The 27217-nt window shown below is 35.1% G+C and overlaps 1 long non-coding RNA gene across 1 annotated transcript in view; it reads right to left on the minus strand.

The window, feature by feature from the left end:
* The window catches only part of LOC123573578 (uncharacterized), a 52779-nt gene extending 26806 nt beyond the window's left edge, over positions 1–25973 (minus strand). The window contains exon 1 of the long non-coding RNA XR_010586642.1: positions 25841–25973. This is a non-coding gene — a long non-coding RNA (uncharacterized lncRNA). The remainder of the gene's footprint in view (positions 1–25840) is intronic.
* Between the last annotated feature and the right edge of the window lie 1244 nt (positions 25974–27217).

A 27217-nucleotide genomic window follows, 5' to 3' on the forward strand; every position in this document is an offset into this window, starting at 1 on the left:
AGAGTGTGTGTGTGTGTGTGTGTGTGTGAGAGAGAGAGAGAGAGAGAGAGTTGGGAAGGAAGATAAAGCTTCAGAAAGAAGTTGTGTCTTAGCTTCTTCTGCAGGAGATGAAGATGGAAAAATATTTTCTAGGTAGAAGGACTGGCTTATGGAAAAGTAATGAGATGTGATTTGGCAGGGGAATTCAGCAAATCAAGGCAGTTTAGTGTGAATGACACAACTTTAGAGTGAAAAAATAAAGCTTTGGAAGAAGAGGCTGGAAAGAGGCTAGAGATTGGATCACAGAAGTTTCTGAATATTACATCAGAATGATAGTCTTTTATTCTTGATAGATCATACAACCCTAAAGGGGATGCACACTGTAAGACATGCCATTCACCAGAGAAGATTTAAGGCCATATATTTGTTTCAGCCTGGTTGTTTATTATTTATTTTTTCTTTTCTGTGTTTCTTTTTTTAAAATTAAGTATGTGCTAATAAACAAAGATCCTTATGTGTAACATATGATAGAATTTGATTTAATTTTGTAGCAATCCTGATGAGTAGATTTTATTTTACCTGCTTTACCAGCAGGAAAACAGACCTATAGAGGTAACTAACAGGATCAAGCCCACATAGCTAAAAGTGGCAGAGCTGAGAATTAAATGTCTTTTTTTTTTTTTTTTTCTGACTCTAGGTTCTATACCTTTTCCCCTGGGCTAAGATACTGAGCCTAAATTTCTTTTTTTCCATAAAAATTACTGATGATCTCTGGCTAACGTGGAACACTACCTTAGAGCCAGTCAGATTATTAATTAAAATCATACTTTAAAAAAATCCAATAATTTTGAAGGGAATAGGATTTGTTTCTCTTTTCAGTGATCCCTTTACCCTTACCAGCCCTTATTTAGTTTTTTATTGTGGTAAAGAAAAAGTTGGAGGTAGGCTTATAGCTGGGGTTTAACTGAGCAAACTGGACACCTAGATTACAAGGTGCTAGGAAATTTTTCCATCACAAATTCTAAGCAACTGACAAAATTGCAGTGCAATAGAGGGACAATAACTTAAGAATTTTTAAAAATGTTTTAAGGCTTCTCCTACAGGAGTGAAAATATATAATTACATAATCACAATGTGAAGAAGGCATTGATGGCCAAGGAATAGCAAAACTTGAAATAGCTGCAAATACAGTCTTCTCCAGTATCAAGTATGGCTTGGAAGTCTCTCTCTTAGCTTTGCTTTTTGGCATAATCGATTATTTTTAGATGGCCTTCCCAACATTTGAACCTAGTTAGTTCATCAGTTCTTATTGAAACTACATGCCAATTAAATACCACAGATTTTGTGATGATAGTACAAGGAAGAAGCGGCAATGCACAAGTAAATTTCGGTTGGGATAAGATTTAGAACACTGTCATGAGGAACATCAGGCTGAGGCATGGCACAAGGCATGACACTTTAACATTAGATGAATGCCACTTAAGGATATTCAAAATCTAATAGAAAAGGAAAAGATGATGATTGAAAGCATCAAAAGGGAAGAGGCTTCAGTGGATGAATCTGGCTTGGTCTGTAATTGTGCTCAGGGCCTGCTTTGATTATAATACAATAAGACTCATCACTTGGTAAAATAATTTATAATGAAGCTCATGGAATCATACTGACAAGAAAGGAGGGAAACATCAAAGACACCTCCTCATGTGCCATAAATGACAGGAAGAACATCTGGAACAGAACATGCTGGGCGCTGTTTGTCTGTGTGCCCTCTTCTGTGGAGGAGAACCTCTTATCCTGTTAACTTAGAGCCAGGAAAACCAGAGCTCTGTTTACATGGAAGTTGCTGTGACCTTCCCGGCATGCTTTCCTGTCAGCTGGATCCCAAGCATAGCCCCCTTTCACAGCCTTGCATCATCTTCTCGGAACACAGCCATGTGGAGAGGGAACAGCTGGGAAGGGATGGCTGAAAAAATCCCCAAGGATTCTACAGAGGGTCTGGTAATCCTCTTTTTACCAAGTGAACTTAAGGATCCTGAGGTTACTTTTATCAAATACAATGGCAATGTGAGGAGAAAGAAAACAACAACAACAAAATGCAAGTTTGAGTGGTATGACCACATTGCAGGGCAAAACACTTTTGTAAACAAGGCTTAAAGTTTTGTATATTTTTTAACATTTGGTTATGTGATGATACACATGTTTACCAAAGCCTAAGAACAGATGCTCTTGATACAACAATAGGGCATAAAGTCCTGCAGAAAATACATACATTCTCATTGTGTTTTCATCATTGAAATCCATATTTTAAGGGTTCTTTCAATGGTTCAGTGTCATTCTTCACATTGCGACTCATTTTTTAAAAATCTCAGTTTTTTAAAAAAATGACCCTTTAGAACTATTGATGTGTCCATAATACAAAATGAAAGTATGTTTCAGTTGTTATTTAATTTTATCTTATTCCTCTTTATTGAAATAATCAATTACTAATGCATATCTCAGAAATACATGAGACAATTTTTTCCCCTCTACTTTGACTCTTTAAATGAATTTCATTGCTGCTTTATAATTAACAAGCTGGGTGTTATTGTGAAAATTTTTAATCTCTCTGTGCCTGAGTCATTGCACCTACAAAATGGAGATGATATCAGAGTCTACTTCATACAGTTGTTTGATAATTAAATAGAATAATATACGTAAAATACTTAGCAAAGTGCTTGTGACGTAGAAAGTCCTCAGTAAGTGCTACCTATAATAATCTTTATCATCATCATAATTCATTCAGATGAATATCATTTAAATAATGATAGCCTCTCTTCTAGTGGGTCAAGAATACACTAATTTTAAAATAAGTTTTATGTTTATGATAGCATTTAACTTCTGTTATTAATTTCACAGTTGTCACTACTATCTAGTTTGAGAACACAAAAAATGTCAGCACCCTCCAAATTTACTTAGTAAGGGAGTTATAGATAATGAGGAGTTTTTGGAAAACTTATTTCAAACTCTAAAAATGTTCAGGTTTAACTTTCAGGCATGATAATGTTTGAATTGTGACAAATCTGAAAATCTCAATAACTAAAGTTTGTTGATAATCATATTGGCAATCATATACTTCATCTAACCATTAAAACTAATATGTCAACACAGAGTTTTGAGGTTTTAAAATTTGTTTATTCAAAGAAAACCTGGAAGCATGTATGCCATTGTGAAATGCTCAAAACAATGTGCCAAGCAGAGGAAGTTGAAAACAATGTTTGTGAACTCCAAATGCATCTTCTTTGCTGTTTTAGGGGACCAGATTCTCAACCTTTTTGAGAAATGCTCAGAGATGAGTGGAAAGTGTTTTGAAATCAGAAATGACATGTGTCAGTGTCTATCTGCCATAGCAGGGAGACTTCCCTTTGTGTAAAGGGCAGCCAGGCATTGTCTTTGGCTCTTCATGCACGCATCCCAATGACATAAATGGGAGGGTCAAGTTGAAATCTTTCCAGACTTGGATACATCATGTGTTGAATTCTTTAGATCTAGATATTATGATAATTTCCAGGCTTAGATTTAGATGTGATGAGAATTAAATGGCCTCAGTTACTTTTCTAAAAGTTTCAAACATAACTTAATTGGGCCAACTCGTGATGTAATAAACAAGGAAAGTTTCCTACACCCCTGTGTAGAAGTATACTGCATCAACATGATTAATATTTTCATGTTCCAGAAATTCTTTTATTTTGGCTTACCGTGACCTTAGATTCCCTAATAGTCACTTGTTTACTTGTTTACATATTTTTTTCTATTTTAAATTATTTTATTTCATTTTTGTGTGTACATAGTAGGTGAATATATTTATGGAGTACATGGATGTTTTGATACAGGCATGCAATGTACAACAGACACATCATGAAGAATGGGGCATTCATCTCCTCAAGTATTTACCCTTTGTTTTATATCCAGTGAAATAATCCAGTCATAACATTCATTTGTTTTAGACATTTTCTGAAAGCAGTTTCTAAGACAAAGCTTCTGTAGAGGCAGTTTATTTATGAAGCAATTTTGAAAAGCAAGAAATGGTGAAAGATTGAATAGGAAAGAGGAAAAGCAAATGCAATAATGCATTACTGAGTCCGCCACACCAGCAGTGCCCAGTTCTGTGGGTCACTGTGAAGCGCTTTATGGTATGCGCTTTAGAATTGGTCCAAAAGGAGTAGAGAAGATATCCATCCTTTAGCTTCTGTGTCCCATTGGTCAAGGAACACCTCACTGATATTTACTCCCTTGCACTTCTGAATGATGCATAAGTTCTTGCAGAATTTCCATGCAGGCACATCAAAACCAAGTATAACCACCAAACAAACAAACCCCAGCTGGAATTGAGAGATATTTAGCCCAGGCCTGAGTCAAGTGCTGTCAGGTTGCACTTTTGGGAGGCTAATTGAAACCTTCAAAGAACTGATCAACACCGCAGTCTTGGAGTAGGCTATAAAGAAGATTCTAGGTAGAGCCCAAGAGGTATCATTTCTTTTACCTACAGTTCATCTTTTTCACCTCTCAGTGATTCTTATTCCCTCCAGTCCTTCACAGAATCTTTTTCAAGATAGTGGCCAAACTTGCAAGGATTTAATAACAGAGTTGAACTAATAGTAGAGTTGAATGAACTACAGTCCTCACTAGTCATAGCTAGTCCTAAAGCCATGATCAATATTTTCTCTCTTCCACCATCCATTTTGAATTTTCCTTATATTTGTCCAGTGGCTGGTCTAATTGTATGCCTCGTGGAGAGATCCCAGAACTAAGGGTTTGAAGCCCTAGTTTCCTTGCCCTTGCTGGACTGTGGTCGCCGAAGTTGCTGATTCTGTTATTACTGAGTGTAGAAGCTCCAAAAGACAACCCAGTGAATCTCTTCCTTTCCAGATATATTCTTGCATGATCTCAATGTATAACAGCAATTCTAATTCCTCATGGAAATCAAGGTCAATTATTATCCCCAGCATAGTTAACTCTTTGTCTGCTGATCCTCCAGCATCATGAGCTCAACATGACCAGTGATAGTCATAGCTTCAAGCATAGTAGAACTCTTAAAGTGATACACTGATGGAAGCATTCCATCCTAGGAAATAGGACTTCTAATACAACCTAAAATGGCAGTGACCGGAAGCATACATTCTGAAAGTGAGTCACTGAGAGTTGTGGTGAAAATCACCAATCCCACTTCTACCTTTGGTTTCCAAACCTGTGTACATTTTCTACTGGGGATACAGGACTTGCAATGGGCTATTGATTCAGAGTACAAGCCACATTCTAGGGGACTGCATCCCAACCTCACAAGATGTTATCCCTGAGCTGTTGTCTTTGCAAAGCCTCTTAACAGGATATCCTATTGTTTCATCAGACTAACTGCTTCTGGGTGATGAGGTGTCTAATAGGTCCAATAGATTCTGTGGATATATACACATTCTTACATCTCCTTTGCTGTTAGTGTCTACTAGTGTGAGGCAATGTTGTATGTAATACCATATTAATGGTTCAGGTAAATAATAGTAGTATTGGAAAAATTTTCTGTAGGTATGAAATGAAAACCCAGATTCCAATTGAAATTACATAGTTGGATGGTCTCCTCAGGGATGGTGTCACATTGCTGCTAGTGTCAAGGCATTCTATAGTGGCAGCAACTAGATCATTTATGGTAAGCAAAAGCCCATGTTTTTTAGTCCTCTATCCCCATTTAGTCCTGTATCTCATTATGTCGGGGTTATCCTGTATCCTTGAGTCAATAGCCATTTCATTCATGACTCATTGTGTCAGCACAACTGTGACTGAGTAAATAAGAAGGTTGACACCCAAGGGAGGGGTCATCTTGTCCAGTTGGTTGTTGGTTTCCTATTCTGTCGTGAATGTTCTCCAGTGGGCATTAGTGCGAGACATGATATTTGCATATTTGTATACTTTGTGCCCACTTCCATTATTTTATCCATTTTCTTCTTTTGCAGACTTCTCTTCCTCTGATCTTTGATTATTGTTCCTTCAGGTGCAGGAGTCAATGCCTGAATTAGGACAAGAGGCCCAGACTTTTATACCTCTTCAAATGCTAGCTTTTAAGTGAGCCATCTTTGACACCAAGTCCAGTTGGGCTTTCAGATGATTGCAGTCCCAGCTGACATCTGAGTACAACCATTTCAGAGCCCCATAGAGTAAATGGTCTAGCCAAGTCCTCGCCTAACAAATGAGGAACAAAGTAAAGTGTTTGCTTCCATAGGTTGGGGGTAATTTGTTAGGCATCAATAAAAACTAGAATTAGTTACCATGTGCCAAGTACTCTGCTCCACCTCCATGCATTATCTCAGTCAACTTCCTTACTCCTGACAACATTGAAAAGTGTTATTTTCATGTTAGAGATGAGGAAAGTGAGCTTTGAAGAGGTTAACATTCTTGCAATTCCATGCAGCTAAGAAGAGAAAGAGTTGAAATTCAAATCTAGTCTAACCGTTACCTGAGAAATAAGATTAAAAGAAAGAAATTTGTAGAGTAATGCACACTCTTTAAGCAGGAAAAAAATTGGCAACATACATGATATTAATTGATTTAGAAATACCCATATTCAATAAAATAATTACAACATTTTCTAGAGATCAGCATGTGCAGGCTGGAAATGAAAAATTTGGCTGAGAGGGCCCTAGTGAAAAACAAATTTAACTATTACCATATGAATGTTGTTGCCTGAATAGTGTTTATGCCAAATTGCTGAGCAAAAGGTATTGGAAATAATCTGTAACAATTTTTGTAAAGATGTTTTGGCATGAAAATGAGGAGCCATTTTATTTTGAAATACTGAAAAGCACGAGTGAAAACATAATTAGTATCTATAAAAAGTGAATAAGTATAGTGCTTTGCTTTAAGTGACCTTTGATGAATTCTAGTTCTTTCGTTCTTTATATATTTTTTTCTTTTTGAAACAGTGTCACTCTGTTGCCCAGGCTGGAGTACAGTGGCACATGATCTTAGCTCGCTTCAACCTCTGCCTCTTGAGTTCAAGCGATTCTCCTGCCTCAGCTCCCAAGTAGCTGGGATTAAAGGCACGTGCCACCACACCTGGATAATTTTTGTATTTTTAGTAGAGAAGGGGTTTCACCATATTGGCCAAGCTGGTCTTTAACTCCTGACCTCAAGTGATCTACCTGCCTCAGCCTCCCAAAACGCTGGGATTGCAGACATGATTCACCGCGCCTGGCCAAATTCTAGTTCTTTAATATGCCATTACCTATTTAACCTAACCCCCAAAAAGGAGGAATCAGTTTCTTTGCTTATCATAGTTTATAGGTCTACTTTATTATGCTTTATAGGTCTATTGTCAAAACAGAAATATCAAATTTCTTCAGTGGTTCTTTCCTATGTCCTTCTATATAATATTCAGTACTTAGGGAATAGGTTGGATGTTTAGGGTAAATTTATTAGGATTTGATTTGTTTGACCCATGGTTGTCAAATATGAGAGTGCACAGAGTCATCTCGGGATGCATAATAAAAACTGTAAATTCCTGAACCACATTGCCAGAGATTCTGATGGAAAAGCTACAGGTTGATGCCCAGAGGTCTACTTGTAAGGAAGACTCTTAGAATTTCTTTTGCATATGGCCTGAGTATCACATTTGGATAAACATTGTCCTAGATATTATGCTAGTAATTTCATTAACTGCCATCAGATTATAGGATGCCATTCACCATAAACTGCCAAATGTGTAGAGGTCATACATTTAAAAGTATATGCTTTCTAAAAAAAACCAGAAAAACAAAAACAAAAAGTTACTCTACCTTAAAAAATATTCAAAATAAATTAAATCCCTAAAGTATATATAAAATGATTATTATAACTATATGGAATATTGCTTAAAATACAGTTATATTAAGCGTTAAAGTTGTGCAACAACCTTAGCACAATGTTTTCTTTATAATATGGATTATATTTAGGTATGATTACATATTAATATGTAGTATATTACCTATGTCATAATTATATAGAAAATATAGCAGCTATATTACTATATATTAAGTAAAATAATTATTATTTAGTTTAACTTTGCTATCACCTTAAAATTGCATGAAAACTTGCAAATACAGGTAATAAAAATTAGTCAAGGTTTAAGCCATTACCTAGTACTCGCAGGCTGGCTATTTATTTATGTGTTCTCAATTGCCTAGAAGTATCAAAAGTCAATATAAAGTCTATGTATGTTTTTATTGCCTTAATAGCTCTTGGACTTGATTTATCTTTACCTATGTATCCTTGTCTTTCAGGCTTTCCCTCATGTAATTCTACATAGAATTTCCCTTTATCATCTGTGAAAGAGTTATGCCTTATCTCAAAATGATCACCACCTGAAATGAAAACTAGAAAGGACGGAGTCTTAAATTTTTCCCTCAAGAATTCAATTTTGTATTAATTCAACAACTAATCTATTAAGTAATCTTTATTACTAGACAGTCCCTCAATACTAAGAATATAAAACAAAACAGAACATCTGCTCTCTAGAATACCTGTTAAAATAGTCCTCTGTACCTCAAAATCTTGAGTAAATTATCACAATGTTTTTTTGAAGTAATCAGTTTCCTCTTGTATCTTCTTTTGCTATTAAATGAACTAGTATAATACCTTAACAGAAGGGGCTTTGAAGTCTGCAATTTTAAGAACTCTATTCAAATCTTCTCCCAGCAATGACTTGTACTGTAGAATAAAAACAACTTTCTCATCTATAAACAATTTTCTCATCTATACAATAAAAAAGTTTCATTCCCAAAGATTTTTTGTCAACGTAATTCAAAGACTAATATATATCTCTATCTATCTATCTATCTATCTATCTATCTATCTATCTATCTATCTATTTTTTTGAGAGTCCCACTCTTTTGCCCAGGCTGGAGTGCAGTGGTGCTACCTCAGCTCACTGCAACTTATGCCTCCTGGGCTCAATGAAAAATATACAGAAAGTAAAGAAATATTAATTTTAAAAATCTTCTAAATCTTGGCAAAAGCAGTAAGAGCTTGTAGTATTTGAACCAAGACGCACTCCCCACTTTGCCCTCCCATGTCAGCAAGATGCAAACTCCACTTCAGATTTGTACAGCTAATAACACAGGGTTGCCTCTAATCCTTGCTCCAAGTCAGAGTGCTATTCTCCTCGGAAGAGCAGGACATTAGCATTTCTTATCCTGCTTATAGCTACTTGTTCTGAGGTTAAATTCTGTGTAAGTATAATTGAGCGATGAGAGCTCCTTCCTTCCCACCTCCACAACCTCAAACCTCCCATGCGTGGAACATAGACTCTTTAACTCCTTGGGCATAACTCCACTAGAATATTGGAGCCTGTCTTTCCCTTGGCTTGTAAGCTAGAGATTCCAGGCTAAGAGAGTCAAGCTGAGAATACCTGAAGCTACTGCCTGTGCCCTTCTATTTAGTATTCAGCTTCCAAAACAGTGGAACTGCTACTCAGCGAGAGAAATGCACATTATCCCTATGCCCAGGTCCAGAACCATGGCTCACAGATTTTGCCCAGGGTGGGAGAATCAGGCTATAAAAACAATCAGAATCTCTTCAGAAGAAAACTGACTTCATTTGCAACACAGTGTGGAAAAATTTAAGCCTAAGTGTGATCTCAAAATAGTGAAGATTGTAGTGACAGGCAATTGGGAGAAAAGTGGTAGATTCTTTGGGGATATAAGATAAAATGTTGACTGGCTACTTTGTCAAACAGAGCCACAGAAAGAGACAGCATGGAGGAACGCTTCGTAGGCCAGACCAAATTTCAAACACTACCTCTGAAGTTATTCCTTCAAAGAAGTCTGCATCTGACTGGATCAGTCTGCTGAGAAATTCATACTCCAGCACATTGCTGAAAACAATAGAACAATAATCTGGCAATTATTGGGCTTAACAGCTGGGTGTGGTCAGGAAAAGAGTCAAAGAGATATCTGTCAAAACTATTGTCATTCCAGTGCAATCATAGACTCTTTAGGCTAAAAATCAGCATTAGAAGCTTCCTGAAGCAGGAAGGGCTATGGTAGGTAATATACTTCACTAAAATAATTCAGTCAGTCATTAAACAAATAAAAATCATTAACAATTTCAAGCCCTGGAGGGGATGAACAAATACCCTGAATTGCTATATTATCTATATTGTGATTTGCAACAAAAGTTACGAGACCTACAAAGAAAAAAGAACATATGATTCATATGCTGGAAAAACACCTCACTTACTATAAACTACCTGTGTAAATGGCCAGATATCAGGTTTGACAAAGATTTCTAAATAGCCATTATAAATATATTCAAAGAAAACTATGATAAAATAAGAAGGAAGGTGTGATGATAATGTTGCAAGAAATAGAGAATATAGAGACAGAATTTTTTTAAAGGAAACAAATGGAAATTATGGATTTGAAAACTTAATTACTGAAATAAAAAATTCACCAGAAAGGCTGAACAGTATATTTGAACAAGCAGAAGAAAGGATTAGCAATATCAAAAATAGATTGATAATGCAATCTGAAAAACAGAAAGAAAAGAATAAAAAGAGTACTTGAAGAAACAATAGCTAAAATATTGCCAAATTTATTGGAAAACATTAATTTATGCATCTAGGAAGCTCAACAAATTTCAAATAGGATAAATGCAAAGAGATTCACAGACAAGTCATAGTGAAAATGCTGAAAGCCAAAGGTAAGGACAAAAATCTTGAAAGCACCAAGAGAAAAATGACTCGTTATTTACAAGGGAACTTCAAGAAGATTAAAGGTAAATTCTCATCAGAAACAATGGAGGCCACAGATGGGAAGGGAGGTAAAGAAGGGATGGATAACACAATCAAAGCACTCAAAGGAAAAAACAAAGCTTTTGAAAGAAAACAGGCACATTCCTCAACCCCGGACTCAACACAAACAGGCCCAGTACAAACGCATCCCGCCATATATCTCTTAACTTCCTGAGCCCAGTACAAACACATCCCACCATATATCTCTTAACTTCCTGAGCCCAGTACAAACACATCCCACCATATATCTCTTAACTTCCTGAGCCCAGTACAAACACATTTCTCAACTCAGAGACTACCATATATCTCAACTTTAGAAAAACACCACCTGGAAAGTCTCCGATAGGGACACAGCCGTTCGTGATTTTACTGAAAGCACGGGAACCAATAGAAAACTGCTAAATGTATAACTTAAAATGTTAACTAATTGTAGTGCTGTAACCAAAAGAATTCCCTTGTTCCTCTGTAACTTTACGTATCCTATTTACATCGGGCTATAAAAGGCAAGCACTCGCGTTGTTCGGGGCCCTCTTGTATGCTGTGGAATGGAGGGACCAAGTTCGAACTTGCAGTAAAAGATCCTTGCCGCTTGGCTTTGACTCTGGACTCTGGTGGTCTTCTTTGGGAAACAAACGGTCTGGGCATTACACTTTCAACCAAGAATCCTATGTACAGCAAAACTATCAAATTGAAATAGGAAAATGACATGAAAAGATAAACAAAAAGTGGACTGATTTGTTGTTAGTAGACCTACCTTACAAGAAACACCTAGGAAAATTTTTTAGGCTAAAAGCAAGTGACCTCATTTTTCTTTTCTTTGATTTCTAATTTTTTTTTTTACCACAATATCTCACAAAACAGCCAAATATACTCCTGTAAAGACAGAAGGCAAAAGTAATGCTAGTTCTGTGAATTTTCTCTGCTCACATGAATCTATAAGCTTCCACCAACAGACAGAAAGAAGCTCAGTGAGAAGTCTGACCTCATTTTTTGAATCCACACAGATAAACAAAGAGTACCTGAAAAGGTAATTATGTGATCACAAGAGTATAAACACGTATTTATTCTCTTAACTGATTTAAAAGGCAACTGGATGAAACAAAATAAAATGTATACAATGAATATAGGAATGTAATACATTTGCCAATAACAGCACAAAAGAAGTGGGTGGAAACACAGCTCAATTAGGCTATGAAAATGATCCATATGGTAACTCAAATCTACAAAAACAAATAGATCCAGAAATGATAAATAAAAAGACTAGTATAACAAAAGTTATAAATATATACTTGCTCTCCTCTCCTTTAATGGCTTCTTTAAAATGCTTAAATTGTATTGCATAATAATTATACTCATGAAATGTTGAACTTGAGACATTTATAGAATGAAATATGTATAACAATAGTATTACAAAAGAGGAAAGAAAATTGTGCTACAAGAATAACATTTCTAGATCATATTGAAATCAAGTTAATGTAAATCTGAAGCTAATTCAAATAAATTAATATATATATAGAACAAACACTAGGGAAATAACTCAGTATGTGTAGTAAAAAATCATTTAAAAATAGTATGCTACATAAGAAAATATTCATTTAATGCAAACAACATAGTAAAGGTGAAATAGAGGAGCAAAAACAGTACAAAACTGAAAACAAAAATTAAAATGACAGATGTAAACCCAACTATAGCCATAATGACATTAAATGTAAATGGATTAAATAATCCTATCAAAATGCATAGATTGTCAGACTGGATTTTAAAAATTAAGATCCAACTTTATGTTCTCTACAAGAGACACACTTTAGATTCAAAGATACAAATATATTGAAAGTAAAAGGATGGAAAAAGATGTCATGCAAAGAGCAACCACAAGACAGCTACAGTGACTACAGTAATATCAGACACAATTGATTTTAAAACAAAAAATATTGCTAGAGATAAAGAGTGAAATTTTATAATAAGAAAAGTGTCAATAAATCAGAAGACTATAATAATTATAAATTCATTATCCACCTAACAAGGCACCAAAATACATAAAGCAAAAACTGATAGACATGAAGGAAGGCCAAGTGTGGTGGCTCATGCCTGTAATCCTAGCACTTTGAGAGGCCAAGGCTGGAGGATCCTTGAGCTCAGGAGTTCGAGAAAAGCCTGGATAACATAGTGATACCTTGTCTCTAATAAAAATAAAATTACATTTTAAAAAGAAATGAAGGAAAAATAAATGATTGTATAATATTAATGATCTCAATATCCCAGTTTCAATAAATGATAGAATAGGTAGAGGATCAACCAGAAAATATAAAAGTAAAATGAAAATATAAACTGAGTAAGCTTAAAGACATATATAGAATACTGTTCCCAACAGCAGAATATATATTCTTTACAAATAACATGTAGATCATTATCCAGTGTAGATCATATGCTAGACCATATTATTAAACAAAATTTTAATAAATCTTAAAAGATAGGGATAAAACAACATATGTTCTTTGACCACAATGGAATGAAACAAAATGGGCAAACTCATACTTAAGGGAACTCTAAACGACATGTGTCTTATTAGCCAATATGTCAAAGAAGAAAACATAGAGAAATTAGAACATATTTGAGATAAGTGAAAATGAAGAAACAACACACAAAAACTCAGGAGAGACAGTAGAGCAGTGCTTAGAAGGAATTTATAGCTGTAACTGTCTGTGGTAAAACAGAAAAAAAAGTCCAAACCAATAACCTAAACTTTCACCTTAAGACACTGATAAAAAAGAAGAAATTAAGCCTAATGCCAGAAGAAGGAAGAAAATAATAATAATTGAAGTGGAAATTAATAAAATAGAAATACAGTAGGAAAAATCTGTAAAACCAAGAGCCAGATATTTGAAAATATCAATAATATTGACAAACTTTATCAAGATTGCTCAAGAAAAAAGAGACTAAGAGAAGATTGAAATTACTATAATCAGATTTGAGAGGGGACACTACCATCAACTCTACAGAAACAAAAAGGATTATTAAGAAATACTATAAAATATTGCATGCTAATAAATTAGACAAATTAGATAAAAATGGACACATTCTTAGAAAGACACCAATTGTGGAGACTGACTCAAGAAGAAATAGACAATCTCAATAGACCTTTAAGTGAAGTTATTGAATTAGCAATCTAAAAACTACCCACAAAGGAAGGCCTAGTCTCAAATTGCTTCACCAATGGATTCTACAAAATATTTAAAGAATTTATACTAAATCTTCACATACTCTTTCAAAAAGGAGAGTATCAGGAAACACTTTTCTCTTCATTTTGTGATGCCAGCATGATACTGACACCAAAACCAGAAAGAGACATAAAAAGCAAAATAAATTACAGACCAGTTTCTTTTATGAATGTAGACACAAAAATTCTCAACATACTACCAACAGCCTAAATCCAGCAACATATAAAATAAACTATACACCATAACTAAGTGTGATTTATCTCAAGAATGTAAGTTGGTTTAATATCCCCAAATCAATTAATGTAATATACACCATATCAACTGAATAAAAATGAGGCAAATGTTAATCTTAATAGACTACATAAAAGCATCTGACAAAAATCAACATCTTTTATAATAATAACACTGAACAAACTAGGGATAGAAAGAAACTTCTTCAGCATGATATAGGGCATGCTGTATAGGGCACATACAAAAACCCACAGTCAATATTGCATGTAATGGTGAAAGAATGGATGCTTTCCCCTTCAGATAAGAGACTAAACAAGACTTCTACTCTCACAACTTCTAGTCAACATTGTGCTAGAGGTTATAGCTAGGGCCATAGAAAAGAAAAAAAAATAATAAAAGCCTTCTAGATTGAAAAGAAAAAAGTAACCTCTATTCAGAGATAAAATTATCTTGTATAAAAAGATGCTAAAAAATCCACCAAAAAAGATAAAAACTCTTTTAGAACTAATAAATGATTTCATCATAGTTCTAGGGTAGAAAATTAACATACAAAAATATATTTTGATATGCTTGTGATGAACAATCAAAAAATAAAATTAAGGAAAGTCTATCTGTGATAACATCAAAGAGAATAAAATATTTAATAATTAAATAATATAACAAAACATATGCTCTGAAAACTATAAAACAGTATCAAATTAAATTAAATATCTAAATCAATGGAATAGCATTTCATGTTCCTAAACTAGAAGACCTTATATTATTAAAATGGCAATACTCCTGGTTACGAGCTGAAATGTGTTTCTGGCCCACCTTTCCACCAAATTTGTATGTTGAAGTCCTAGATCCCAGTACACTAGAATGTTACTGTGTTTGGTTATAGGGCCTTTAAAGAGGTAATTAAGTAAAAAGTCATATAGGTGGGCCCTAATCCAATATGACTAGTGTCCTTATAAAAAGAAGACATTAAGACATGAATGCTCACAGAAGGAAGAGCATGTGAAGACAGGGAGAACATAGCCATCTACAAGCCAATAGGAGAGGCTGCAGAATCCAAAATACACTAAGAATTTAAGCACATCTTGATCTTGAACACCTGGCCTTCAGAAATGTGGGAAAATAATTTCTATTATTTAAACCACCCAGTCTGCAGTACTTTGTTATGGCAGTCATATTGAACTAATATAACTCCCTATGTTTATCTACAGATTCAAAGCAATGCATATCACAATCTCATTTGGCTTCTTTGTAGAAACTGTCAAGCTGATTCTAAAATTCTTGTGGAATTACAAAGAACCCAGAATAGTAAAACAATGCTGCAAAAGAACAAAATAGGATTCACCACTTCTCCATTTCAAAACTTGCTATAAAGCAACAGTAATCAACATATTGTGCTACTAGCATAAAGGTAGGCATAAAGATTAACACAATATAATTGAGAGTCTAGAAATACATTCATGTGCCTATACTCTAGTTTTTAACCAGGATGCCAAGGCCATACAATGGAGGAAAGAATAGTTTCTTCAAGAAATAGTGCTGGGACAACTAGATAGCCACATGAGAAAGAACGATGTTGGACCCTTACCTCACACCATATATACTAATTCACTTAAAATGAATGAAAGACTTCAATGTAAGAACTAAAAATATAAAACTCTCAGAAAAAAAATAGGCCTTGAATTCATGGCCTCGAATTTGGTACTGAGTTCTAGGTATGCAAATAACAATAAAAGAGATAAACGACTTCATCAAAATTAAAAACATTTGTGTTCCAAGGACACCATCATGAAAGAGAAAAAATAATCTACAGAAGAAGAAAAAACAATTTGCAAATCACATATCTAATTAGGCATTTGTATCAATAATACATGAAGATAGACCAATGGAACAGAATGAAAGTCCAGAAATAAAGTCAAATACTTACAGCCAACTGATCTTTGACAAAGCAAACAAAAACATAAAGTGGGGAAAGGACACCCTATTTAACAAATGGTGCTGGAATTATTGGCAAGCCACATGTAGAAAAATGAAACTGGATCCTCATCTTTTACCTTATATAAAAATCAACTCAGGATGGATTAAAACTTAAATGGTAAGACCTGAAATCATAAAAATTCTAAAAGATAACATGGGAAAAATTCTTCTAGACATTGGCCTAGGCAAAGAGTGCATGACCAAGAACCCAAAAGCAAATGCAACAAAAAACAAAGATAAGTAGATGAGACCTAATTAAGCTAAAAGCTTCTGCACAGCAAAAGAAATCAGCAGAGTCAACAGACAAACCACAGAGTGGGAGAAAATCTTCACCATCCATATATTTGACAAACGACTAATATACAGAATCTACAAAGAACTCAAACAAATCAGCAAGAAAAAAGCAAGCAATCTCATTAAAAAGTGGGTGAAGAACATGAATAGACAATTCCCAAAAGAAGGTACATAAATGGCCAACAAGCGTATAGAAAAAGTGCTCAACATCACTAATTATCAGGGAACTGCAAATCAAAACAACAATGCAATAATACCACCTTATTCCTGCAAGAATGGCCATAATCAAAGAATCAAAAAATAATACATGTTGGCACGGATGTGGTGAAAAGGGAACACTTTTACACTGTTGGTAGGAATGTAAACTAGTACAAATACTGTGAAAAACATTGCGGAGATTCCTTAAAAAACTAAAAGTAGATCTGCCATTTGAGCCAGTAATCCTTCTACATCCAGAGGAAAAAAAAAGTCCTTATATGAAAAAGATACTTATACATGCATGTTTATATTAGCACAATTTGCAACTTCGAATACATAGAACCAGCCCAACCCCCCATCAAGCAAAGCAGATAAAAAAAGATGTGTTATAAATATACCGTGGACTACCACTCAGCCATTAAAAGGAACAAAATAATGGCATTTGCAGCAAACTTGATGGAGTTGGAGACCATTACTGTAAGTGAAGTAACCCAGGAATACCTAACAAAACATTGCATGTCCTCACTCATAATTGGGAACTAAGCTATCAGGACGAAAAGGCCTAACAATGATACAATGCACTTTGGGGACTCGGAGGAAAGGGTAAGAGGGGGCCAAGAGATAAAAGACTACACATTAGGTACAGTGTACACTGCTTGGGTGATGGGTGCACCAAAATCTCAGAAATCACTACTAAAGAACTTATTCATGTTATCAAACACCACCTGTTCCCCAGAAACCTACTCAAATAAAAAACAAATTAAAAAAAGAATATATGAAGAAGTTTTAGAATTCAATAATAAAAGGCAATCTGATTAAAAAACAGGCAAAGAATCTGAATAGATATTTTGCCAAAGAAGATATAAAAATGGTTAGTAGGCACATGGAAGGAAACTTGGCATCATTAGTCATGAAGCAAATGCAGACCAAAATCAGAGTGAGACACTACTTGACACCCAACAAGATGGCTACAAGTTTTAAAATTCAAGTAATAACAAGTATTGAGAAGGATATGGATAAATTGATGTCCTCATACACTGCTGGTGGGAATATAAAATAGGGCAACCACCTTGGAAAATACTCTGATAGATCCTGAAGTGGGTTAAATACAGAGTTACCATATGATATATGGTATAACTCTGTGTTATATACTATATAACATATGGTAACTCTATGTTTAACCCACTATATATACTACTACTAAGTATATAACCAAGACAAATAAAAACATATGTCAAAGAAACACAACAATAAAAACTTGTACCAAATATTTATAGCAGCATTATTTATTTATAGTAGCCATAAGGTTTAAATGATGTCTATCAACTAATAAAGTGTGGGATAGTCATATAATGGAATATTATTCAGTCATAAAAAATAATAAAGTAGTGATATATGCCATAACGTGGATGAAGCTTAAAACATGCTAAGTAAAAGATGCCAGTCACTAAAGAGCATGTATTATATGATTCCATTTATATGAAATGTCAAGAATAGGTAAACCTATAGAGGCAGAAAGTAGATTGATAGTTGCTTATGGCTGGAAGACCTGGAAAAATATCTAAGAGTTATAAGATTTCTTTTGGCCCGTGCAGTGGCTCATGCCTGTAATCCCAGCATTTTGGGAGGCTGAGGTGGGCTGATCACAAGGTCAGGAGATTGAGACCACCATCCTGGCTAACACGGTGAAACCCCATCTCTACTAAAAATACAAAAAATTAGCCGGGCGTGATGGTGGGAGCCTGTCGTCCCAGTTACTCGGGAGGCTGAGGCAGGAGAATGGCGTGAAGCCAGGAGGTGGAGCTTGCAATGAACCGAGATCACGCCACTGCACTCCAGCCTGTTGACAGAGAGAGACTCCATGTCAAAAAAAAAAAAAAAAAAAGGAAAGAAAGATTTCTTTTGTAGGTAAAAATATTCTAAAATTCACTGTGTGATGGTTTCACGTATCTTTAAATATACTAGAAACTATAGCATTGTCCACTTTAAATGGATGTATTGTATAGCATATTAATTTTATATCTCAATACAGCTGTTTTTTAAAAAAAGAAAAAAGATAACGTAGGTAAATTTCTTAAAAAATAATTTTGTTGTCTATTTCCAGTAATATTTCCTTGCAGCCTTTGGAAGCGGCTCCTGATACAGGTGGTTTATTTGCTCTCATAGGGATACTACATAGGGACAATACTAGATAGACAAAGTCAAGTTTTCTTCAGATCCTCTCTCCAAGCTTATTTTTCATTCCTATTTTTCCTTTTTCCTGCTCCAAAAAGAATGCTTGTTTCTTCCTTTCATTTACAGATTAGAAAAAATTGTTAGTGGATGAAAACTGTTGATGATTTCTATAATCTGTCCTTGCCAAAGGCAGTACTGATGTTACATACTCTGTTTCTCATTCTCTCCTGGCTTACAAATTATTTCCTGCTGTAGTATGCTTTTCTGATGCAGAATTAGGAGGAAAATAACAGAAAAAGGACAAGATGCATGAGTCTGCAATCATCAAGGGACCCATTCACCTAGTTTTCCAGAAAGAGTGAAGCCAGGGAGAGTTTGTAGCTGTATTATGTAAGAAAAGAGGAATTTAAAAAGTATGGTGATAGAATTACATCATGATATTCAATCAATTTAAGTAAAAAGCTTGAGAACTTATTTTGAAATTAACTTTTGTTTGCTGATTTGATCTTTTGATTGATACATTTCTGAGCTATTCTTTTTTAAGGAAAATATGTGTCCAGCAGACTCTCTAGGAGCTTTTTGTATGCCTGCTTCAAGTCTTTTCTGTTTGTTTGTTTTTTTCTCATACTGTATTTTGGACATTTAACCACTTGGTTCAAGTAGTACTTTTTCTTTTCAGATAAATAATGTTAACTTAAATCCTAGCCAAAAAAGAGACGGTGAGAAATAGAAAGAGTAATTGAGTGAGAAATCTGGGTTGTAGTACAGTTTTTACATAAATATCCTGGTGTCTTTGGACTATCTGCTTAAATTCTTTGAGTATCAAGCTTCTTACCTGTTATCTGAGAACGATTTGGTCAGGGCTTGCCTGAATAGACCTCAGCAGGTATATGAACAACCAGAAATTTTATGCACAATTATCTCAGGACATATATTTATTTTTTAAAAAAATATATTAACTAATTTTTAAATTAATGTATAAAAATTAAACATATTTATCAAGTACAACATGTTTTGAAATATGAATCCATTGTGAAATGGCTCAGTTGAGCTAGTGTATATATGTCTTACCTCATATAGTTACTATTTTACAAAGAGTACCCTTAAAATCTATATTTTGGCAAGTTTCAAGAATACACTATATTGCTAGTAACTATAGTCACCAAGTTGTACAAGAGGTCTCTCGAATTTATTCCTTCTAACTAAAATTTTGTATCTTTGGACCAACATCTTTCCAACCCACTCCCCCTACCTAGAGTCCCTGGTCACCACCATTCTCTTCTCTGCTTCTATGTGTTAAACTTTTTAAATCATATAAAGAGTTCAATCTACCTGTGAGTGAGATCATACAGTACTTGTCTTTCTGTGCCAGCCTTGCATATGGTTTGTTTTTATCAAGAAAGAGACTGTATAGCTTTCAAATGATTTTCCAGTAGGAAAATGAGTTTCTTAAAAAGGCCAAAAAAACAGAAACCCTCTGAACTAAGTGTTCTAAGGTCTCTTTTAATTGTAAAATCATAGTACCATTTACTAACCTACATTTTCTTCAGTCTTGAATATTACAAACTTGCTTACCTCTTGCCACATAAACTGCGATTATTTCTCAATTTATGCAATGTTGAGTTGACTATAAAAGAACTGGTTAAAAAATTACAAACTTCTTGTTGGAATCTCCTATTACTTATTTCTGCCTGTATACTCCTTCATTCACAAAGGATTTGTAATTGTTCGTGTACTGGTATCAAAAAAGAAGTACCATTTAGTTCTGTTTTTTCAGTTGTGTGTATCTGTACACAGTGAAAGAGTCATAATAGATCATTCAGTTTAGCCCTGAATGTTGAAAATAAGGAAATGAAAATAAACTGGCCATTTCACTGACTTATTTAAGACCGCACTGGGATCAGTACTCATTCCACCAATCTTTCTGGTCCATCTAGGGCCTTGTTTTTCATTCCGCTCACAGTTTATAGTTCTAGCTTACACTTGGATAGTCATTAACTATATTATCAGAGAAAGTAGAAGACAGTGGAAAACATGATAATATGATTCACTTTCAGTAGTGGGATGATATGAGAAAAAAAGATTCATTTCAAAAGCATTTGTGCTGGTATAGCTTTGAAGTTGTTTTATATCTGGTGATGTGGTTATTTAAATGAATCTTCTCTACTGACTGATACCCAGATTATATTTGTTAAGCCAGAAAGTATAGACTGTGATTTTAGTCACAATTGAACTATAATTCCTATCTGTAGTGTCTTAACTAACACTTTTTCTAGAGATGTTTGGGATGTGACTCTACAGAAAATAGGGAAAGTAGAAAGGTCATTGTATGTGTAATGGTATTACACTGGTGGAAAAGTAATTGCAGTTTTTGTCATTGTTTAATGTTATACCTTATATTCATTACCTTATAGTCATTGCTATACCTTATATGCCATTTCTTAATGGCAAAAACTACAATTACTTTTGCACCAACTTAAATGCAGAGAACACACTTTTTTTTCCCTTCATGTCTGTGGTTTAGTAAAAATTACCTCAAAGTTTGAAGACCTTTATTTTTCTCAGGTAAAATCTAGCCAGATTGGGTGAGTTGTGCAGAAAACTAAACCCATTTCTCCAGTGAGACATTGTGGGAAAATATACTGTTTGAACCTTGTTTATAGGGAACAAGGAGTGTTTTCCAGAAGATTGTTTCTGATATAAGCAAGAAGCATTCATAAAAAAAATTCCACATACATAAGTAACTTTTATATGACCAGTTGTGGAAGGACATAGAAAATTTAAAATACTCCTGGAGGCTTAAAAAGGCATATCAGTCAGTGTTCTGTCAGGAAAAATAAAATAAAACAATTTTTTAAGACTTTCAAACAGAAAAAAATTCGATACAAGTAGTTGATAGATGACATGGAAGAACTGAAAAGCTTAAGGTTGAGGCAAGTTAGAGATTAGCCACAGCCAGGAACTCTTACCTTCTTAATGGATAGATAAATCACAAGAAGAGATGTTATCACCAGAACCCAGAAACTGGGACATCTGGTGAGAGGTAGAGCCATGGTACAGACTGCCTGGCAGGAGCTACAACCATGGATAAAACACAATTGCTGCAGGAATAGCCACTGCAGGCAGAAATATGCCAGCTTCTCTCCTCCTCCCTCTTTCTAATTTTCCATTAATTTCTCCCATTGATAAATGTATTAGAAAGCCAGAGAGTAGAAAGCCTCAGAAATGTAGACCAATATAAAAGAGGACAGAGCAGGGAAAGGCTGGTGAATGAGTCTGAGAGCAGATAGGCAGAAGGCAAATGCTGGAAGACCTATGTGTAGAAACAATGCCAAATGCTAAAATATTAGATGGAAACATCAGAAAACATGTAATCAAGTGCTCAAAATTATACAGATGGAAACTAAAGCAGAAGTTAAGACATGAGAGATGTCTCTGGTTGGAAAGGATATGGGTGCAGAAATCAAGAAAGTGGAGATGAGAGAGAACTTGTGACTTGATTTGACCAGGAGAGAAAGCAGGCAGATATTAGAGGGTAGAGATATAGCATAAGAAAAGGCAAACATCAAAATTATCCTAAAGTATGAGGTGAGGATGGAGAAGGAAGGAAGTAGGTGGGATGGTCATTCAAGAAGAACCGAAAAATAATTCCTTCCTCTCATCTTCCTTCTTCCATCCTTAATTCCTTTCTCCACTAAATCAACAAATGTTGATTGAAAACCTTCTATTTGTCTGGTACCAATAAGTAGCCTATAGAAGGTACAGGATGTACAGTGGTAAACAAAAATGTCTATCTCTTGCCCTTGGAGAGTTTATAGTTTAGATGTAGCCAAATAGAAATAGAAAAGAAATACAAAATAATCAGTAACAAACAAATAATGTAATTTCAAATTGTGAAAAGGGTATAGAGGAAACCAACAGGGTGAAGTCAAACAGAATAATATTCAGTAGTCAGAAGGAGACCGGGGCTTTGACCCCTCATGCATAAAATGTTAATATTTTGGTCATATTTCCTGATACTGTAAAAAGTGATTCATTGCAGATTTTTGACCAAGGAAGTGACAAGAAAAATGATATTTTTTGTTTTTCTGATAGGCTTCCTGGATCAGTATATTAGGTGACCAGCAATATAAACAAAAAGTGAGTTTAGATTTTCAGAAGTTGTGGTCACAGGGAGAAAACAAGTACCTGAAGTATCTTAAGACTTAATGACAAACTTGAAACTAGGTTTAACCCTTTTTCCCTTTAGAAAAAAAAAAAGTGCAATTCACTGCCAGTGCTCATTTAATTTTACATAAACACACTCTTTGAGGCTGAAACAAAGCTGATAGTTTTTCGATGTGAAAATGAAATATAAACACTGATCTTGGAGTTATTTCTAAATAGAACTAACATCAAAATTGTCTGAATCATCAGAATTGTCTATTTTGGAAAAATAAAATTCATGAAATGAATCTTCTGGCAACAGCTGTTTGGGAACGATATTCACATCACACACCTCCAAAAGGAATCTTGTAACTCTTAGTTATCCTTCCACCCCCCCACCCCAAGCCCTAAGCAACTACTAATCTACTTTCTGTCTCTGTAGGTTTGCCTATTCTTGCCATTTTATATAAACTGAATCATATAATTCATGTTCTTTAGTGAATGACTTCTTTTACTTAGCATAATGTTTTTAAGATTCATCCATGTTATAGCATATATTACTACTTTATTATTTTTTATGGCTGAATAATATTCCACATGGATTTCCTCCAGTTTATCAGTTGATAGACATTGTTTCAACTATATGGCTGCTATAAATGTTTGAAATAAGTTATGTTTTTATTGTTGGATATATACTTAGGAGTAGAATAACTGGTTCATATGGCAACCTATGTTTAACCCACTTGAGGATCTGTTGGACTGTTATCCAAGGTGGTTGCCCTATTTTATATTCCCACCAGCAGTGTATGAAGGTACTAATTTCTTCACATTTTATTTTATTTTTTTACTTTTATTTTTATTTTTTATTTTTTTTTTTTTTGAGACGGAGTCTCGCTCTGTCACCCAGGCTGGAGTGCAGTGGCCGGATCTCAGCTCACTGCAAGCTCCGCCCCCCGGGTTCACGCCATTCTCCTGCCTCAGCCTCCCGAGTAGCTGGGACTACAGGCGCCTGCCACCTTGCCCGGCTAGTTTTTTGTATTTTTTAGTAGAGACAGGGTTTCACCATGTTAGCCAGGATGGTCTGGATCTCCTGACCTCGTGATCCACCCGTCTCGGCCTCCCAAAGTGCTGGGATTACGGGCTTGAGCCACCGCGCCCGTTAACAGCGGTTGAGAATTACTATATTTTGTAAATGGAAAGACCACTATTAAAAACATAATGCTATAAATAGAATGATGCCTTTTGTTTCCAAAGTTGATATACTAGAGCAATGTAAAAATAATAATAAAAGTGAGATATTTCATGGCAAAATGATCACAGGTAAATACTATAGCCACGAGCACCACCAGCGAGTATTTTCGGGGCAAACAGGAAAAGGACCAAGAAGAAAAAGTTCAATAAATTTAACTTGAGAGGCCGGAATAATAGTAATGCTACTAATAAAGGAAGAGAAGTTGCGAAAAGAGGCTATAGGGGAAAACAATCATTTTTGAACACAATCTTAAAAATGATGTCCATTGAAGACAACTGTTGACTTAGAAAAGCGATGCAGCTGATTGTGATGTGATGGATCCATTCACAAAGTTAATAAGGAGAAGCTGGACATAGTCAGGGTATTCTTAAACACTGAAGTTACATAATATCATGCTTTCAGAACAATGACAGACAAAATAAAAGATTGGATTGTTTTCATTCATTATAATGAAATGATTATTCATTAATAATGAAATAATTTCATTCAACAATAATTGATAATTTATTATTTTTTAAATTTTTGTAATCTTATCACAACTTCCACTGAAACCTGCGAAGTATGTTACTAGATTCTCAGAGATTATTCCTGGAACACAGCAATACTTAAACTCTTTATTGATGATTGATTATTTGAATTGTGCAGATCTCTGGGAAGGTGAAGATACTTTTCAGAAACATTTGGGCGCTGCGTCTTTCTTTCCCTGGATGGTGTGTGGCCTTGTAGATGCTGAACTTAATACAAAATCAATAAGAAATATAATCTGTTAACATTTATTTAAATAAAAGTGCATAGATTAGGAAACTGTTGCAGATACTGTTAGTATTCAACCCATCTCTTGTCAGGTTTCTTTGCCGTGTAAGCTCCCAGTCAGCTTTCATTCCTAACAGCCAACACCTGTGTCTCTTGGTAGGTGGATGCTTTCAGACTTTCAGATTCCATTTTTCTACATGTATGGAGATCTAAAATTGCCTAGGAATTTACTCCACTACCTCATCACCATGGGTGGTGTGTAAGCAGTGTTTGGTCAGAGACGAATAACTCAATCTTCTTGCCATTTGACTTTGGAGAACTGACAAATGACCCACATTTTCTCCAGAGCTTCCCTATGGGATTAAAAATATTTTCTTTAAAATTTTATTGTGGTAAGAACACTTAACATGACATCCACCCTCTTATCAAATTTTTAAGTGTAAAATGTATTATTGTTGCCTCATATAGGATTGAGTCTGAGTCCTGCATGAAACATAGCATGACTCGGCACCCATACCTGGCCTCTTTTCCTTCCTGATCTCATTTTCCTACTTCCCTGAACAAGTTTTCCCAGGAACACTTCCTACTAAAACACTTTCACACGAATCCTCATTTCAGAGCCTAAAACCAACCCAAGTCAGAAGGTTTATTAGTTTTTTATTTGCTGCTGTAATAGATAACCACAAACTTGGCGGCTTAAAATAACACAAATTCATTAACTTGTAGGTCTGAAGTCCAATATGGGTTAAAACCATGTCACTGGACTAAAACCAAAGTGTTTCAGAGGTGCATTCCTCTTACAAGACTCTGGGGGAAAGTGTGTTTCCTTACCTTTTCCTGGTTCCCAAGGCCATCCATGTTTCTTAGTTCATCACCCCTTTTCTCCATCTTCAAAACCAGCAAACGGTAGTAGATTTCACAACATATCACTCTGACTTCCTCTTCTGCCTCCCTCTTTCACTTTAAAGGCCCTTCGTGATTACATTGAGCCTACCTGGATAATCCAGGCCAATCTCCTTATCTTCAATCAGCTGATGAACAACTTTAATTCTATCTGAACCCTACTGCTCCTTTGCCAGGATACTTAACATAGTCACAAGTTCTGGGGATGAGGACATGGACATATTTGGGGCTGAGGACTCCTAATTCTGCCTATAGCAGTTGATAAACCCCAAATATAAAAGGCTTGTCATACCGCAAATTCGATTATTTTCTCATATCAGACATTATCCTATTCTGGAAATGTGTTAGTTTCTGCCTTTTTAGGGAATTACAGGCCTAGAAAAATTCACATCAAGAGAAGTTATATCTGTTTCTAACTGGCTCCTGTTAATTATTTGTGTCCTTGACTAATGAAATCAGGAGTTTAATCTGTTTATATTTGGGGAGACTGGAGAAATCTCTGCTTGCCAATCCACAACCAACACAAAAGACCAGAAATTCAGCAATAACTTTTCCAATTTGGAAATTAAGGATTAGAAGCAGGAGCAGTGTTCTTTGCTAATGAATTCCGTTTCGATCCCAGTATTCAAGAAGAGAGTGAGTGTTATTGTTAAGGATATTGCAATAAGAATTAAAAGCATGATGGGGATTAGACTAGAGTGTGTCTAAGATAAATTCTGTGGTATGTTTTATTATTGCAATTATATCAACACAAGGAAGATTGGCAGAGATTTGGAAACGGTCTTTATATCACAGTATAACTCAGCCAAGTCACCATTAGCAGGGCAGTTACTGGAGACTGTATCTGCAGCAGAAGCTGCCCACATTCTGACCAAAGAAATAATAAAAAACAAATTGGAGAAGGATGGAATTCTGAGTCACCTTACAAAGGAAGCTTTTGCATGTCCAGGGATGTTTGGAAAACTCTCCTTGGGGGACACAAGTAAGGTGCACAAAGCTATGAATTAAGTGCTCCTGTGAAAAAAGAGTTTAGAAGCCAGAAGAAGATGGATGTTTAAATATGCTTATGCTATTTTATTTGAAGCCAAAAAAGGAGACACTAGAATTGTTTGTCATATCTGAACTGTTGCTGAGAAACTAAGAAAGGTATTTCCAAAGTAGGATGCCAGCCAACGCTGAAAAACCTTGGAGGCTGCTTGCCAAGACTGTAAACTCCATTTGTCACAGAGCCTGTGTAGTACAGAGTTTCTTCTAAATTTATCTTCTCCATTTGTTTTTGTCATAGAATTATAAACAATGTGAGGT

The sequence above is a fragment of the Macaca fascicularis genome, chromosome 5 (assembly GCF_037993035.2).
Source record: "Macaca fascicularis isolate 582-1 chromosome 5, T2T-MFA8v1.1".
In the NCBI taxonomy this organism is placed as follows: Eukaryota; Metazoa; Chordata; class Mammalia; order Primates; family Cercopithecidae; genus Macaca; species Macaca fascicularis.